The 15,012-nt window shown below is 37.1% G+C and overlaps 1 protein-coding gene and 1 long non-coding RNA gene across 2 annotated transcripts in view; both read right to left on the minus strand.

Annotated features, from left to right (window-relative positions):
* GALNTL6 (polypeptide N-acetylgalactosaminyltransferase like 6) overlaps positions 1-15,012 on the minus strand; it is a 909,332-nt gene that overhangs the window by 661,583 nt on the left and 232,737 nt on the right. The window lies entirely within an intron of this gene.
* On the minus strand, positions 1,015-9,060 carry LOC137472212 (uncharacterized). The gene is made up of 3 exons (XR_010998070.1): positions 8,550-9,060; positions 3,900-3,939; positions 1,015-2,570 (listed from the first exon to the last, which is right to left on the minus strand). It is a non-coding gene; the product is annotated as an uncharacterized lncRNA (long non-coding RNA).

The raw sequence follows: 15,012 nt of genomic DNA on the forward strand, positions 1-15,012 counted from the left end.
GTGGCATAAAGATGGTCTTGAGACATTCTCTTGAAAAATATTGTGCAGCTTTTGGAAGCATGGGGGTTTTTAAGCCAACTGAGTACTTTCAAACTCTGTTATTTGGACAGTCAATATTCATGTGATATACAGAAAACCACACGTAGCTCCTAAATCAAACAGAAAAGATCAGAGGTCAGAGTGTCATGGCTTGATGACAAAGGACCCCTCCCTCTCAGGAGTCAAGAAGAGCTAATTAAGAAAACCATTTATTTTATTCTTTTTGAAAAAAGTCTAATGTGTTTTGAAAAGTCTTGAGGTGAATAGCATTAAACTTCGGGTGAAATGATATTGAAATTGTCATGTCATTTCCAGCTTGGCATTCAAGACTGAATCAGCAGCTAATTGCCTGGTATACCAACATTCCATGGGGAGGGCAGTACTGTGCTTTGTGGGTGAGAATTTTCCAGAGCTAAAGAACAGGGGCAGAAGGCCAGCTACTGGAATTAGCTCATGTTTATCTCAATAACAAAGGGAATAGGGAATAACAAAGTGATTTTGCTGTAATCACTGGAAACACACTTTCCTGATCTTTTTTATCTTCCATTGCCTTCGCTCACTTGAACAAAACATGAAGATAGACATTTTCACCTCAGTCTGCATTGAAAAACAGTATGAAGCCCTGGAAAGACAATGACCCCTGCTGCAATACGTCATGTTTAGGAAAAAAATTAGTTTAACACTCAAAAAAAATGCCCAAACAAATAAACCAACAGAAAACCCCAAAAAACGCCCAAACAAAACAAAAAAACAAAACAAACTGAATGAAACTCACCACATTTTCTTCCCAATTTGATAAAAGTAGCTAATCCTCAGTTATTTCAAGGTTTAAGCAACATCTTCCATAGCTAATAAGCCCATTGCAAGGAAAGAAATGTGGAATTACACTTAAATTTTAATTACACTTCCCCAGAATGAAAATTTGCCTACTGAATACAAAGCATATAAATATCTTTACCAATGTAGAAGAAAGTCTTTAATAGATCTTTAATAGATTTCTGTACAGTGAGTGTACGAATACTAGACCACTGCTGACTTCACTGGGAGCAGCACTAGAACATGGCAGAAAATCATATAAAATTTCAGATTCAGAGAATCAGAGCAGCAATGCTGAGGAAGACAAAAAGGTGAAGAAACTAGAAGGGATATATTATAAGACTTTCTTTAAATCTTTTAATAACTTAAATCTGTTTATGATCACAGGATGACATGAAATAAGAATGGCTTTAAGAAAGTCAGTCTAATACTAGGCTGTTTTGAATAAAGGAAAATTGTATCCTAACCATTATATCTTCCAAGGCTACAGCAAAAAAAATAAATCTGTGTTATGATTTATCATGTAGCCAAGGATGGCCGGTGACTTTCCAGGTGCAAGCATTATTGCAAGGAACATTATTCACCATGCAATATACAGTGAGCTGATTCACTTTTCTATTGACCAATTACATTTAGAAAACCAAAGAAGTTTTAAACAATTGTTTTATTTATACATTCTTCAGAAATGTCCTGGGTATCAATACTTACCCGTAAAGAATACACGTACAAAGTCAAATTATAAGCAAGAAGACTAAGTGAGAACATGAAATATATTTTCAGTCCCTTTCTATTAAAAAACTAAACATTTTTTTGCTAGTACCTCTGCCTGTTCAATGGAACAGGATCATAACATGCTATCAATTGCAATCAATGGTATTTGCTGACATGAACATTTTAATTATGCATTAGAGAAATATAGTCAATTCTGGCAGATCTTTAGACTTGTATTCTCAACTCATAATTATTTCAACAGTTCCGTATGTCATAATTTGATCAATTGAAGGGCACAGGGAGCCCTCATGTATACATTACAATGATACAGTATCTGTAATAAAAATGCAGCACACAGCAATCTTCCTCACTGCTGCTTGTAATATTGTTTAGCCTTTGATATTAGAACTGACATTATCTACCTGGTGATAATGGCAGGTCCTGCTATCATTCCCTTGCAAGGACTAACTGAACATAACGACCAAGAAATAAATTATGAGCTGTCTAGAAGCATCAGTGGTCTCAAAAAAGTTGTGCCTGGATGAAATAATTTCCTCAATAGCACAGCCCTTGGATTTCCACTAAGGGATCCTGAAATCAGCAATGCTCTTCACAGACAACAGGTCTTTCCACCTTGACTGTTCAACTTGAAACTTCCTGTGTAGTACAACTGAACCTTGACTATGTATTTTGCAGGGTCTTCCATAGGAAAGAAAATACTGTCATTGCTCTTGCAGTACTGGCTGTATGTTTATCATCAAAAGGGATGGAGGAGAGGTAATCTGCCACTCAAATCCCATTTCACTGGAGATGTGCAGGTCTTTGGAGCATAAACATGAGTTTGCCAGTCTGAATTTGAGTTGGCAGCAGCACAGAAAGTGACAGAAAGCAGACTGACAGCGAAAGGTGAAGTGCAATGTGAAGATCTAGAAGGTGTCAGTTCAGGGGTGGTATTTAGTGATACCATCTGTGAATGGGAGCAGATGAGGTGGCCTGAGGACAATCTGTAGGAGATAGAGGAGTGAGAATGAATCTCAGAGCTCTAATGGAAACTGAAAATAAATAGAAGCTGAAAAATGCTGCTTGGATAATAGGAATAGAAAGAAAGCTATCAGGATATACAATACTAGTCCAGATAAAAGAGTAGGGGCTTGAGGATTATAGTATTTGAAAGATTAAGGTCATGATACCTGAGAAATTTTTCCAACATTGTACTGCTGTCTTCATGTAAATGGATACAATTTCTTTGGGGAAAACAATGAAGTCTCTTTAAAAGAAAATTGAAAAATCAAAATTAAATATAGCTTTGCAATGAAAAAAGCCAAACTGCCCATCTATGCACAGCCCTTCACCTCCTCAGTGAAGATCAACTTGATATGGGCCTTTGTACATCAGACACTGGTAATGAAGGATGTTTTACTAGCAACACTCAGTATTGTGTTACCATGTAACACATTAACAGAGTTAATGTAAAGTTCATTGTCTCTTGTAAGAACTAGGATTCTGCATTGCCCTTCCAGGTCAGCGCTGCAACACTGTATGGGAGCAGGTGCTCTGGGCGCTCTCCCAAAAGACCTAGGATGTGGATTTGGATCCATTTCTGAAAAAGGAGGCATTAAATTTGTCTCACTTGAATTCTAGGCAAATGCGCTAACTACCAAATTACTGTGGGACACTGAGACCATCTTTGTGAAGGGATGAAGTCGCGTAAGAAGGAAATCCAACTCCTGAATCATGATAGTCTTGTATAAGGTACACAAACTTTGCGGAAAAAACGAAGGAAAGATATATCCACATAATCTGCTTTTCATCTTCCTCTAAATGTGGAAGCAGTTTAAGTCATGCAGTCCTGTAGCTAATGTTCAAAGGCCTTTTTAGTCTAACACAAGACGTACAAGTTTTTTTGTTGTTGGATTTTAAATTGCAATGTAATATCAATTTAAGAACCCAATTAAACAAAACCAAAAGTTTTGCATTATTTTTTAACTGATTCTTCAGAGTGTTAATGAATACTATTTGATCTAGAAGGTCTTCCTCTCCACTTTCAGCTAAAAATGTTGGATCAAAACTCAAAAATGTTTATGTGTATGCTGGAAATGAAGTGCATTTCACTATCCCTTTTTTGTTATTGACGAATATTTTTCCCTTAGAAACACTGCTGAAAATTAACAGTTTTGGGTGGGCTGTCTCTTAGAATTATTAACAAGGAAAAGAGAATGAAACCACACACTGAAAGGTAAATTAAACCATCTACTAAGCATTGTGAGGCAGGGTTGTATTGCTGGTTTTCCCCTGAGAAAAATATTACTTCACCCTTGTCACAGAGCTTTTACCTCTGTCCTTTCAGTTCACTGACATCTTAATATGGAAGACCTATGGCAGGAGCTAAAAATAAAACATACTGTTATTTATTTGAATCAGCTGAACCTTTGTCCTATGAAACAATATGGGGGGAGAGGATGGGGAATGTATATTGCATTCAGATGACATCTGATGGAAAGCAATGCTTAATTTAAAACCTATTATATTTACCGGTAGCAAAATATTTTATGTACATCATCAAACTATTACTGCCTTGGACAGTGATAGAAAAATATCATGGCTACTATTTTTAGCTAAAAATATGCTAACAAACATCAGTCTTGCTGGAAGGATAAAATAAATAAACTAAAACACTGTATATAAGTATCTAGTAATGACTAAGTCTTAATAGGCTTTGTTAAGTATTGAGATGCTCATAAAACATTTTGCAAATCACTTCAGCTTAGGTGCCTAAATGAAATTATAAACCTTTAAAAACAGAATTTTTTCAACTTTTCCTGGATATCAGTATGACAGAAGAAACACAGCAAATTCTCTGCTGTACATGCAGCACTTTTCATGCCTGCTCTCAACAGGCTTTGGGAGCACAGAGCACAACCTGGCTGGCTCTGCCATCAGCACACCCCAAGCACAGGCAGAGGAAGAAGCAAGGCCTGTCTTGCAACCAAGCCCAAGAGAGACTGGAAGGGCGTCCTCCCTCTGGTCTCACTTTGTTGGCTTTCTGACCGGGTCTGAGGCAGGGGCTGTGATTCCTCAGTTGTGGGGACCGGAACCACACCTGGGATCCTGGCACTGCCTGACAGTGCTCCGGGCACTGGCACGGTCACGAGTCTATGTCTTGGCCACTGTACTGCTGCTTCATTTGCTCTTAGGCACACCCAAAGCTCACTGTTGAGACCAGATGGTCTCTGGTTCTGCCCTCTTCCTGCTCCTGTGCAGGCCCAGTATGACATTCATTCTGTCCATTTTCTGGACAGAGAGACATAATTCTGTCTCTCAGGAGAAGCACAGAGAGAAGAAGAGAAAACAGTCTTTATTCCTGCTCCTTTGTTTTCCCCATGTGGAATGTGGTATGGAGATTGTTTACCTGAAGTGACTGCTTGATTGGATTCTGATGAAGGTTGTTTGGGTTCAATGACCAATCTGATCCAGCTGTCTCGGACTCTCAGCAGAGAGTCACGAGATTGTTAGGTAGATAGGTAAGTAAGAAGTATGTAGAATAGTATACTATCTCTTTAAATAGTATATTAATGTAATACAGTATAGTTTTAATAAAGCTATCCTTCAGCCTTCTGATCTGGAACCAGACATCATCATTTCTTTCTGCGTCCAGTGTTCACCACATTTTTACTACAGGCCCAGCCCAGGTGGGCATGGCTGCAGGTACCTTCAGTGCCCTGCAGAAGTGGCCACGGGCAGGTCCTGTTCTTCTGCCCGGTCTGTGGCTGCATCTGGCAAAGAGCAAGCGCAGCCAGAGCTCAGGGGCTGTGGGATAAGCCAGAGAATGCAGCCCAGCCCTGCACTCCCCAGGCAGGAATGCCCCAGGGATGGAGCAAGACCAAATTCTTGTTGCTATTAAATTATGTTGGGATTTTATAATAAATATTCTCTCTATTGCTCTTAACATCTTTAGCATTATAGAAGACCCTAAAACTTTTTGAGTATAAGGAAATGTAGGGCACCGCACTATAGAACTGGATTTACTTTGCATCAAAGTATTTCAGTTTTAATTTTGTTTTAAACATAACCTCAGTATTTTAAACTGGTCTGCACAGACAAGATCCCTGAAGAAGACCTTTTGGTATTCCTCCTTTACAGTCTTTTTAACAATGAAGTTATTCATCCTGCAGTGGATTATAACTATCTTGCAGTTATTTGTTATTTTTCTTTTTATTTTTCTCCTTTTTTCCTTCTTTTTTTTTTTTTTTTAGTTTGTTTTTGGTTTGCGTTTTTTTTATTATATTTTTGAGGCTAAGGAAAGAAGAAAAAGAGCAAAAATGCTAAAATAGTATTTAAATATGTCAGAAAGAGTAAAGTAAGACATCAGCTGCACATGGGGAGCTATGGAAGAGCATTCATACGCAATTGTAATACAGATTTGGAACAGAATTCAAATACAAGCCAAGCTCTACCCAAACCCATGTTTTACTGCCAGAAGAAACAACACTAAACAAAAAGGAAAAAAAAAAAAGGAAAAAAAAAAGATGAGCTGGAGCATAAATCATCACACAAACAGAAATAATGATCCAGATTTGGATGGAAGCAATCCAAGTTCAATTTTCATTAAGACACAAAGTAAAGTGATAGAAAAGACATATCACAGGAAATGTAATAGTACATTTTGTATAACAGTAAATTACTCATCATTACCTAAGGATTTAGAATGTGCCTACTGGGAAATGTCCCTTATTGCCACAGATACAAGTTTGAAGATATTAATAATCACCCCATTTTCCAGACCTGGGGTTCCAGATTTTAAGGGATTTATTAAATTTTGTTCCAGACAAGAAGACCTTAAGAAACTCTTTTATCACAAAATCGCTGAATCAATGAGGTTGGAAAAGGCCTCTGAGATCATCGAGTCCAAACTACGACCAAACAGCACCATGTCAATTAGGGCATGACACTGAGTGCCATGTCCAGTCTTTCTTTAAACACCTCCTAGATTCCACTACCTCCCTGGGTAGTGCATTCCAATATCTAATCACATTTTCTGTGAGGAACTTCTTCCTAATGTCCAAATTAAACCTCCTCTGGCACAGGTTAAGACTGTGTCCTCTCATCCTGTCATTGGTTGTCTGGGAGAAGAGACTGACCCCCACCAGGCTACTTCCTTCTTTCAGGCAGTTGTAGAGAGTGACCAGGTCTCCCCTGTGCCTCCTCTTCTCTGAGCTAAACAACCCCAGGTCCCTCAACTGCTCCTTATAGGACTTGTGCTCCAGACCCTTCACCAGCTCCATTGCCCTTCTCTGGACATGCTTCAGCACCTAAATGTCCTTCCTGAACTGAGGAGCCCAGAACTGGACACAGTACTCAAGGTGTGGCCTCACCAGTGTTGAGTATCGGGGAAGAATCCCTGCCCTGGTCCTCCCGGACACACTATTCTTGACACAGGCCAGGATATCATTTGAAGACTGAAAAGACCCCATGTAGGAAAGCAAGTTTTCAGGTACGAGGGGACAATTTAAGAATTTGTGTGTACAACTGTAAAGACAAGTCCCAGTGATGAGTCCAAAAGACAGTTTTGACCAAACTTGTTTTCCTCATGTGGTAACTGCACAAAAAGAATTAAGTCTGCTTCTGGTCTGACACTGACTGGAATGTTTCCAGTTATGCACAGGTAGGAAAAGTTCTACTTAGTCTCTTTTTCTGGTCTTCTGCCATTGCCCAACATATCTCTTTAAACTTCTTGCCACTAAATGCATGTTGTCTAAAAATGCTTTGAACTCTGTGGTTCCTTGAAGAAAAAATCAAAAAACAAACAGTGTGAGGGAAAAAGAAAATAGCATTCAATCAGCATATAACAAATCACCTTTAAATTTCCACCTCAGCCTTCAAATAAAACAAAGATCTATTTCTGTTTCTTGTCCCATTGGCTTCTATCACATCATGTTTCATGCCTCCTATCATGCCTCTGTTCTGTGCCTCTCACCAGTTCTTTGGGCAGCAGAAGCTCCTGCTCCCCATTGAACAAGTCCTAGACTTTTTCTTGAAAAACTATTGCTCCAAATAGCTACTTTCCTGGAAAGTAATACATTTTCTCACTGAATTGCTACTGATTTTAGCCCATTCACACAGAAAGTCACAGTCTTTTACTACATCTTTCTAGGCACTTTTGTCTGTCCATTTTTCCATGAGCTTCCCAGAGTAAATCAATCTATTTGTGTTTCATTTGTTACTAATCTGTTCATATTTAAACTATGAATTATCTTAAAGTTTTTCATTCCTCTATACTATAATGTCTTTAGGTAGGGTATTTGGCAGAGGAAAAAAATGCATTTAAAAAACGGTTAGTCAGTAGACAAAACTGAAATTTCAACATTTAGAGCCTGTCCTTGCTTTGTTCTATGGAAGCAGAAAACAATAGCCACCAAACAGCACAACAGTACTGACTGTAAAGCACTGTGCTTTAGACTGACCAAAGCAATTTTTCACTCATTGTTTAGATATTTCAAATTGAAGAAATCAGTATAATTGGCACTAACTTTTCAGAAAAACCAAAAAGTAAATAATAGAGTTTTTAAAAAATTTCTAACATAAAAATGTTAAAAATTTTGAAAAAAATGCACTGCAAGTTGTCAAAACATTTCAAATACTTTGAAAAAACATTTTATAGCTTTATCTTCAGGGTAGAATCTAAGGTAATGTCTGTCTTGGAAATGGATTTATCCTCCCTTATAAAGCTTCCCATGACTTGACACTCACTGGAGTATCACTTCTGCAGGACAAGGGATAAGAAAACATAAAATCTTTCCTAAAAAAACACTAAAAATTCCAAATGGTATTAATATAACATAAAAAGCAACTCTTTAATGGAAGTTTTCAGGTCCACAAATATGGCTGCATGTACACAAGGTAAAGGATTTCTACAAGTTTTATAAGGTTAATTAATATATCTGGCAGGTACATCCAATAGCAGATCAGTTGCTCCAGTAACTCACCCTTGGGTCAGTCCCTCAGAGTTAGTCCAGGATCTTCTTTGCCCCATTTCTTTTTATGTCTCTTAAGTTCGGGTGCAAAACAAAATTTCCTTGTCAAAAATTATTTTCTTAGGCATAAGACTAAACAGAATTTAAAAATTGTGTTAGTAAGGGTTAGCTTATTGTGAGAAAGGACAGGAAAAGTACTAGAAACCATACAACTATATATAAAAAATCTACAAGGCTACAAATATATGAAATATATACAACAAACTAAAAAATCTTTAGGCATCTGTGGTAGTAGGAATCAGACATGACTTACCACTATATTCTGCATAGTTATGCTGATTACCCTGCCTTCATTGTCTGATTTTGCTACCCTTTACGGTCTGCTACTGATACCCTGATATGCTCCTACTTTCATAAACATCCTTTTAGGGCACCTGTTAGGCTTAGTATGGCCAGATTCTTATGGCTGTAACAGCTGTTTGTTCATTTTCTATTCTTATTCTATCAGGGAGAGAGAGAAACACATAAGTAAGTTAGGCTTTTATTCATTTCCCCCAAGAGAAAAAAAAGAAAAAGAGAAGCTCTGTGGGAGTTTGACTAGAGAGAAAATTTTAAAAAAAGGGTTTTCTGTGGCTCAGTTGCAATTAATTACTTCAGTTTAGCTAGATCAAAATTACAGAATGATCCCTTCTTGAAGTGCTTATCTTTCCAAGAGAACTCAAATCTTAATATTGTCACAATGGTGCCTCTTTACTCTCTTTACATTTTCATAAATGTATTTTCGTATTTTGCTTTTACATTGGTCTTAGTACTTTCCACATTACCCTCCCTTCCCTTCCATTTTAAAGCCATTCAAAGATTTTTGTATACATTTCTGAAGAAAGTCTGATGTGAGTTTTGATGCCATCTATTTGTTGTAATGAGAAATGCATTAAATAATAAAACATGAGTAGACAAAGAAAAAAAAACTGTTAATGTAAAGAGTTTCCAGGAATACATGGGAAATGGCAGTGCCTTAATTTCTAACATTTGTGTCTGTTTCAAGTCTGTCCTTTTTCAGGGACTTTGTTTATATATATGTAAATAGTAAAGAAATTTTATTTCTGCTTCAAAACATTGTAAGGTAGGAAGAAACATTCAAATATTTTCTGACTTACTAGCTGCAGTTTCAACCTCTGCTGCTGCTTGTTACTCAGTCCACATTTTCAGTAGTCTTCATTATGCATTGATCAATGCACTGAATTGTGCCACGGGTCACACACAGTTTTGTATTTAAATTACAAAACACAAAGAAATATGTCTGCTAGCTGAAAAACTAGAATTCATAGAACATTTTTGATCCATAAATTTTCACATATTTTGCATTGATGACTGACAGCCTACAACAACAATTCAAACAAGAAAACAGCATGACAGAGAATGACGGATTTATTTTGACAGAATTTATCTTGCTTAATGTTGAAGTTTTCCATATAAGCAAATTCTGAGCAAGCAGAATCTTAAATGCTGATAGTAAATTTATATTGTTCATTTCAAACACCTATTTTGATGGCTGTTTTCATCTTCCTGGACATTCAATGTCTTCTAAATATATTCCAAAAGTCAGAGTAATTTTAAAATTTTTAAAACATTGAACATTTAAACACAACCTAAGTAGATATACCAAATAAATCCATCAAACAAGGTAGCAACTAGAGAAATCACAACTTCTCTGGAGCCAAACTGTTTTTTCTTTCTAAATGATAAGGGATTTAACGTCCCTTAGAATCTAAATTAGCACTTTCCTTGTACAAAACCTATGATCTTATTCAATACTACTACAACTGTGATAGAAACCATGATTGAACCAACATAGAACATACTCAATTTGGAGTTCTCAGAAAATGCTTATGTAAGCAGACACTACAGCAGACTGTCAGTAAGGAAGATACTAATGAATGGATATATAGTTTCTCAACTTTTCTTTCTCTTGTCAAACTGGGTTTTTTTTCTTGTAAGCAAACTGTAAATTAAATGTGACATCTAAAGCCATAAGTGATTTCATTCCTCTTTTCTGGCAAAACCCCAGATTTTGTCCTATAAGTCAAAGATCCCTTTAGCTACTGTAGTTTTTGGACCCATTCCTGTGTTTTTGAATGGCCTGCATCTTTGTCTGGAAAAATATAGCCTCTGAATCTCAAGCAAAAATTATGTTATTTCAGTGTGACAGTGACACTATAAAGACAGCAGTGTCACAAATTATGAGCAGTGCCCTTTTTTATCAGGATAAGTGCAGTAGAAAAGTTGAGCCAGTTGATAAACATCGGACCTAAAATACACTATAGAATGCCACCTAATTCTTGTTAAGGTTTGTGATTTTATATATTGCTTACTCATAATTCCTAGTATGTTTTTAAGTGCATCAAATTAATTCAATCAGGAATGGTTTCATCTTACTGATAAGACATGCATAAAAATTACCAAGAAACAAATAGAGGTATCTCTGTGTAACACCTTCAAGATTCATTAGGATGATTAGATGTTAAAAATACAAAGAGAGTTATAAAAGTGAAAAGGATGATAGCAGTTCATATCTTTAGTCTGATGAAAAATTTAATAGTCAGTTACTGATTAATAAAATGTATTTCCTCACCACTTAATCTCATGCTTCCTAAAACATAGATGACCAGCAAAGTCTAATATTTCTTGTTTTGAACAGCACTTGAAGTCCTAAAATTGTGCATTAAGAGTTTCCAAACAAAATTAAACCGTTAGGTCAATGTAATATTATAAACCAAGGTGGCAGACTAGACCCTCACTGGTATTCATTCACTCACCCCTGAGGGTGAATGGAATGGGGAGAGAATTGAAATAGTAAAAGTAAGAAAATTTATGGGTGGAGATAAGGACAGATTGATAGGTAACAAAAGCTACATTCACAAGCAGAACAGAACAAGGAATTCATTCACCATGTCTCACTGATGGGCAGCCAGGTGTTCAGCAATCCAGGAAACATCCCCCTGTCCTTCTCTTCCCCCAGTTTTATATACTGACCAATGTATCATATTCTATGGAATATCTCTTTGGTCAGTGGGGGCCATCTGTCCCAGCTGTGTCCCCTGCCACCTCCTTGAGCACCCCCAGCCTCCTCGCCGGTGGGACAGTGTGAGAAGCAGAAAAATTCTTAACTGTGCACTGCTCAGCAGTAACACCCCTGTGTTATCAATACTGTGTACAGCACATAATCAAAAGTTTGACTCATACCAACTCCTATGAAGAAAAGCATCTTTTTCCTAGCTGAAAGCAGCACAGCCAAGAACAGATCTTAGCTCTGTGTTGGTAAAAGAGGTCACATCCATTTTTTTGGTACTACTACTATATGTAACTCTAATGGAGAGGTGATCCTGTAAGAGGTTCAACATCCTTTTCAGGAAAATCTTCAAAATGCTTTCACCAGAATTTGTTTCTAATTGTACTGATATGATCCTTTCCTTCAAGGGGCTTTTGGACCAGTTACCTCTGGCATGTACAACCACTCTATACTCTTAGGAGATTTTAGGCCTTGAGATGTTAAATGGTGTGGGACTGAACTAAGAATAGATAGATATAAGTGTTTTAGTCACCATGACTAATGGAGTTTTAAGCAACATGGGCCCAATTTTGACAGTTGCTATGTTAAGCTGAGCTAAGAATAACTTATTTTATTAAAAGCACTGAAGATAAAAAAAAAATAGCAGAGCCTTACATGAGCCATGATTATTTAATAACAATATTAGAAAAACTAGCTTTACTGAAGGTAGGTGTTTCTGTTGATTACACAAAGTTGTTAAAGTAGGTGAAAAAAATTATAAAACTGGGCACAGAAATTCAAACCATGACAGTGTTTGTCCTGTACTATACGCATGTTCACAAAGTACCTGTTTGTAGATACATCCCTAAAATGTAGGTTGTTTACAAAGATTTTTTTTTTCTCAAACATGAGTCAGTTGTCAGGGCTTTGTGATGCATTTTTTTAAATGCAGAAATGTAGCCTTATAAAATGCCAGTCATCTCCAAACAAAATATCAGCTTACTCACTAAGGAAGTGACTTTCTGAAGCTTCAACTATAAATGAGGAACTTTGCTTGGTTAGTTTTTCTAAGATTTAAATGTGTTAATGTTAAACAGCACATAAACATTACATGGACACCATTTAACACAATGAGCAGCTTTGCTCTCTATAAGCATGGGTGCTGTCTCCATGACTGTCAAGCATTTCTTTCAAAGATTTTATTCACTTAAAAGCTAGTATCATTGCTATCAGGTTCATCAGGTTTCTCTTGAAATGTAAGAGATCAGAGGTAAGAATGTGACTAGATCTTAACCTCTTAAAAGAAAAAAAAAAAAAAAACACATCCTGAGGCAATCAAAAACTGGAGTTTCAGAAAACCTCGCATGATTTTTCTTATGAGTGAGGAGTGCATGGCTGAAAGGTGTATGGCATATACTTTGTATTTACAGCCTCCCTTCAGTCTGGGCTATAGAGGAGGTAATTAGCAATTCTGGGCCAAATCTTTAGAGATTTTAAGCATCTGCTAATTAGCCCAAGAGCTATGAGCAGCAGGAGACACTATAAAGTCTCAGCACATCCATAAAACACTGAATGAAAAGCCAGAATTGCAGTTTATCATTTTATTGTATCATGTCATTTTGTAGTTTAGTATTTTCGTGCTTATTGTTGCACTCTTTCTGATTGTTTTATGTAATATTTTATTTTTAACTCAAACCAAATATCCCACCATTTCAAAATACTCACATCCATAGAAAGAGAGGTGGGAATGAATAATATGACACAATCAGGATGCTGACGGTCATCAACTCTACCATACTTGTCTATGTACAAGTTCTCAGCTACTTCATTACTAGAAGCTATAAGTTTGAGTATTTTTTCTAATATAGATAACACTTGAGGAGAACATTCCAAAAATAAAGTACCTAAGCACATAAACAAGGAACATCTTAGTCACCCACCACATCTCAGCCCACACATTGAAATGAATGACTCGTATGGTCATCTGATAACTTTTGCAGAACCCTTTCTTATACCCAAACTTAAGATCCTCTTGTAAGAAACATGTTAATTATTGATTATGTCATTTTGTCTAAATTTATTTGCATTCCCCTAATATATCTACTTGTTTGTTTTATTGATTAAGCTTCAAACAGGAAGTACCTTCAAGCATTTGATAAAATTCTATTCACATAGGAATTTTGCAGAAAATGCCATGCAATAAGACTAGTCCATTTTTAAAAGTCTAATTAAAGACATCAGAATGAAATTACCTGAGGGTAGGAAGAACAGTTAATGGATGTTTCTTGTCAGAAGTTGTGTTTTGTCAAAAAGATTAAACATACTCATTGAATTCATCATGTCATCCAGAAACATCCATTGTGTGCCAGTTCAATCTGTGAGAAGGACAAATACTTCCCCATACCTTGTAGTTATGAAGCTGCTACTCCTTTGGTGGCATGATATGTCATTACCTATTTGAGAAAGAAGCCTCTCTAAATTAAGAGAGCCCAGTTTTATGTATTCCCTAAAGTCCATAAGTTAACATCCTCTTTTCTCAACTCTAGCCTTTCTAGGAAATCTCACAGGCTTCCTTGTCACTCCAGCAATAAAAACATGATGAGAAGCCCTTCCTGATGGCAAGTCACTACACTCACCTGCTGTATGTGCCTAGCATGCTATGCCACCAACCTGGAAGATAACTAGGTCTTCTGAACAAGGAAGGCACTAACCGACTTGGTATTTATGGCTTACTATGATGGTTCTAAGCAAAGGCCAGCATTTAAATATGTGGGCTTACTAATATCATATTTTGAAAGAAAATAATTACTCAAGGCTTGTTTTCAACAAATATTTCTGGTCTATATATGCTAAACACAGACAGATCCTCACTCAAAGTTATGAGTCACTTGTTTGCACTCAAAGTAAGTTTTGGGTAAGATACAAAAAATTGAATTGTCATACTGGATGTTTCTCTTCATCTCTCAGGAGTTCAAGTTCATGAGATGCTTTCCATCATAAGATACTCAACTGGTTTCTGCATTGATCTCTTGAAGACAGAGCCCTGAATGCTGTTAGGGGAACTTCCCTGTTCAACCATCCAGGAGACACTCTGGCAGTCACACTCACACCACCTGACACACAGCCAGACCAGATTTCCTTCCTAGCTCTATCCTAGATTTCTCATAGCAGAGTCTCAAATGTCTTTATCCTTTAATCTCAGTGCAATAACTGAGTAACAGCTCGAGTTGGTGCCTCTGAGTCAGGAGCATAAAAAAAGAAAAACCTGTGATTTTATAACTTGAGTCAAAGGGGGCAAAAATCTGGCATCCTTTGTTCCTGCTGTGTCCCTGAGTGTCCAGTCCCCTGGCTGGGGCACAGGTGCCCGAGCCCTTGGGTATGCAAAGTGTCAGCACTTCAGCTGCCACCATCTGGAGCTGAACCTGC

Source organism: Anomalospiza imberbis, chromosome 4 (genome assembly GCF_031753505.1).
Source record: "Anomalospiza imberbis isolate Cuckoo-Finch-1a 21T00152 chromosome 4, ASM3175350v1, whole genome shotgun sequence".
Taxonomy (NCBI): Eukaryota; Metazoa; Chordata; class Aves; order Passeriformes; family Viduidae; genus Anomalospiza; species Anomalospiza imberbis.